Raw genomic sequence first — 4,020 nt, 5'->3', positions numbered from 1 at the left:
GTGATTTGAAACAACGTTTTCCTTACCGAAAATATTGTTTCAAATCATCCTCCGAACCACCACTTTCAAGGAACTCCAATATTTTTGGGACACCCTGTATATTGGTGACATAGGTTTGTCAAAATTGGGTTGAAACCTGTTTTGCTAAAACACCATATTTTCGAGTTATTATGGTGTACATGTTAAAATAAGACACCTTGGAAGTATTATATAGGGTGTCCCAAAAATGTAGGCGGTCCTTGAAAAGGGTGATTCGGGAGATGATTTTGAACAACTTTTTCCTTAGCGAAAATGTTGTCCGAGCCTTCGTTAAGGAGATATTAATAGATAAAGCTCGACCAATCAGAGCGCGAGTATGCCGGTGGATCCCCCCCGCGGTAGGCGTGGTTGCGCGCTAAGCGGCAGCGCTCACCAGCATACTCACGCTCTGATTGGTCGGTGTTTTCTCTTAATATCTCCTTAACGAAGCTTCGGACAACATTTTCGCTAAGGAAAACGTTGTTTCAAATCACCTCCCGATCCACCCCTTTCAAGGTGTTACAACATTTTTGGGACACCCTGTATGTATAATACATACAAGGTGTCCTATTTTAACTTGTACACCATAATAACTCAAAAATATGGTGTTTTAGTAAAAAATGTTGCAACACAATTTTGACGGACCTTCTATAGGCCCGATATACACGGTGTCCCAAATCACCTCCCAAACCACCCCTTTCAAGGTGTTACAACATTTTTGGGACACCCTGTATGAAACAACCGCTGATGAGTATTTCCGAAGCAGGAATGGGTAAAATGTAAAGTTAAAGTGTAACGGGTAAACGATTGTTTATCTTTCATATTTTACATCCAAAGTTTTCACCTAGTCGAGATTCTACCCTATCTCTGTTACGAAGGAATTTAATATCGATGAACACTTATGATACGGACATCCGGTGCTATACTGCGCGATGCTTTCAAGACCAGTCTAAAAATAATCCGTGTTTGAAATTTCTAGTGAGCAATATCAATTGGTCGTGCTAATCAAATTAAGTATACTTTCAACGGAATTCGTCTCTTGAATATTATTTCTTTAAATGAAAATTGTGACTGACCTACCATCATTTATTTTCGAATGCAACTTTCTCTTTAAGTATGTAATATTTATTGGTTTGATGGCGGAAGATCGCACTCTGGTTTAGGAAAAATTGTAACATTCATTGTCAAGCTAAATAATCAACTCTGGTATAACAATATTATTCTATCATCTACGAAAACAAAATACTTTTATAATATATGCAAACAATATATATATTACACATATATATATATACACATATATATAATCATTTTGAAATATAATGATTTTTTATTTTGTGTTATATACAATATTATATATAATAAATGATAATAAAGATTATATAATAATACATAATAATAATAATATATAATAAATATTATATATAAAAAAAATGTTGTTCTATTCAGTCGGTTGAAGTAAGCAGCTACAATTCTGCATATAAAACAAATCATTTTATTAAACATTGCTACCTAACTTTAAACCATTGCAATTTAACTCTTATACGTTTGAATCGTCAAACATCGAAGTTCAAAAATAAACAAATAAATATGAAATAATTATATATATTTAACCCTTAAATGGACAATGTTGTTTTTAAACAACATACTAAACATCACAGATAAAATTGACCTTCTTTTATTTTTTTGAAATTTTGACAACTAGTTCTTATTTCTGAACGAATTTTGAAAAGTATAGTAAATTCATGTCTAGATTTTTTTACTTATTTTTCCTAGACAGTAATACATGTCTATTACACAAATATATTTTTTTAAAACGTGAAACAAAAATCGTCCATTTAAGGGTTAAATAGCGAACAGCATCTAATACCAGGTTCCAATTTACTTACTACGTAACAAATTCAACGTTGACCACGGTGAAACGATTCAATCACGTTTTGCTTTGTTTCGCTTTCAGCTCTTGACATTGCACGAGCGATCCAATTATTTCAAATATTGAAATCGAGGAACGGAGTTCTCGTTATAGAACTGAACTTTCCGAAATCAATTTCTACGCTGGTAACAACTTCCGATGTTCAATTAAAATACAGTATCGATTGGCTGACCTTATCGTCGCATTGACCTTTTTTGTCGAGATAAAACTTTTTTCTGATATATTTACAATATTTTATATTAAGAAAGAAAAATATTGATTACTCCAATTAATTAACACAGTGATAACACAGTAACCAAGGAATCAAAATTTTCGACCAACGAAAGGACACATATCGCAATTGCAGTTGTGTTCCCACGACATGTCCTCGAGTTGATTTTTATTAAAGCCTGTAAGGTAAAATACCTAATACTTAAACATCGCAAAAAATTGGACCAATGTTTAACAAATTTCGTTATATACTGTTATTAGTCGAAAACATTTGCTATAATTATAAATAATAAATACTTTTAAGCATTAATTAAAGCTTATGCAAGTGACAGATATAGATATTTTTAACTTTGAAACTGAAAATTAGGTATTTTCGTCTACCATATTCCAGTGTAAACATTGTCATACTGCAAATTACCAGTTGCTGTATACCGACTTTCAACCGAATCCAGTCACTTTTCGCATTTTGATCCGCCATATTGGATTTACTATTTTGAATTTCTAAATTTTTATTTCAAATTTGGAATCAGCCCTCCCAAAAATCCTTATATATCAAGTTTCAAAAAAATCAAATCACTTTTCACATTTTGGTCCGCCATATTGGATTTGCTATTTTGAATTTCTAAATTATGATTTCAGATTTTTAATCAGACCTCCCAAAAACCCTTATATACCACGTTTCATAACAGATCACTTTTCACATTTAGGTCCGCCATATTGGATTTGCTATTTTAAATTTCGAAATTTCTATTTCAGATTTGAAATCAGCCCCCCACAAAACACTTATATACCACGTTTCATAAAAATCAAGTCACTTTTCACATTTTGGTCCGCCATATTGGATTTGCTATTTTGAGTTTCTAAATTATGATTTCAGATTTTTAATCAGTCTTCCCAAAAACCCTTATATATCAAGTTTCATAAAAATGAAATCACTTTTTACATTTTGATCCGCTATATTGGATTTGCTATTTTGATTTCTAAATTTTTACTTCCAATTTGGAATCAGCCCCTCCAAAAAACCCTTATATACCACGTTTCATAAGAGATCACTTTTCATATTTTCGTCTACCATATTGGTTCCGCCATTTTGAATTTCTAAATTTTGAGTTCAGATTTAGAATGAATACCTCAAAAAATCCCTATACCCCAAGTTTCATCCAAATGGAATCACTTTCAGTCCAAATGTGCATACCAGGAAGATGACGGACCTCGAACGCCAACATCAAAGGTGCCGACACGGAGTGACGCTACTGGTTGTACCTATACTGTGACGATACAAAGCAACGAACAGAGTCGTGTACACCGGATTACTTGAAACTTTCTCTGTCAATGTTGTCATTGGTTATCATCCTGGAAAGTGAACGGAACGAGAAGCAAATACCACGGAAATCGAATGAACTCAGTTTCTCGCCGGAATTATTGGAGCATAAAAACAGCTGTACCTCGGAAACAAGGTCAAACTAGACATACGTTCATCGAAACTTCAGTTCTTGCTTTCTGTAATGAATCCATTGGAAAAGCAGGTCCCGTCGATAGCGAAACGTTCTATACAGGCCATGTGTCTTCGTGAGAACGTAATTATTACTGTTCGACATGATCAGCATCCCACAAAACGCTTATATATCAAGTTTCATAAAAATCAAATCACTTTTCGCATTTTGGTTCGCCATATTGGATTTACTCTTTTAAATTTCTAAATTTTTACTTCAAATTTGGAATCAGCCCTCCCAAAAACCCTTACATACCACGTTTCATAACAGATCACTTTTCACATTGAGTTCCGTCATATTGGATTTGTTATTTTAAATATCGAAATTTCTATTTCAGATTTGAAATCAGCCCCCCACAAAACACTT

General features: G+C 33.3%; 1 protein-coding gene across 3 annotated transcripts in view; it reads right to left on the bottom strand.

Moving 5' to 3' along the window:
* LOC128874819 (protein qui-1) overlaps window positions 1-4,020 on the bottom strand; it is a 42,711-nt gene that overhangs the window by 29,770 nt on the left and 8,921 nt on the right. The window lies entirely within an intron of this gene.

Source organism: Hylaeus volcanicus, chromosome 4 (assembly GCF_026283585.1).
Source record: "Hylaeus volcanicus isolate JK05 chromosome 4, UHH_iyHylVolc1.0_haploid, whole genome shotgun sequence".
Taxonomy (NCBI): domain Eukaryota; kingdom Metazoa; phylum Arthropoda; class Insecta; order Hymenoptera; family Colletidae; genus Hylaeus; species Hylaeus volcanicus.
The sequence above is the reverse complement of the archived record's forward strand: the minus strand, read 5'-3'. Positions and strand labels throughout refer to the sequence as shown.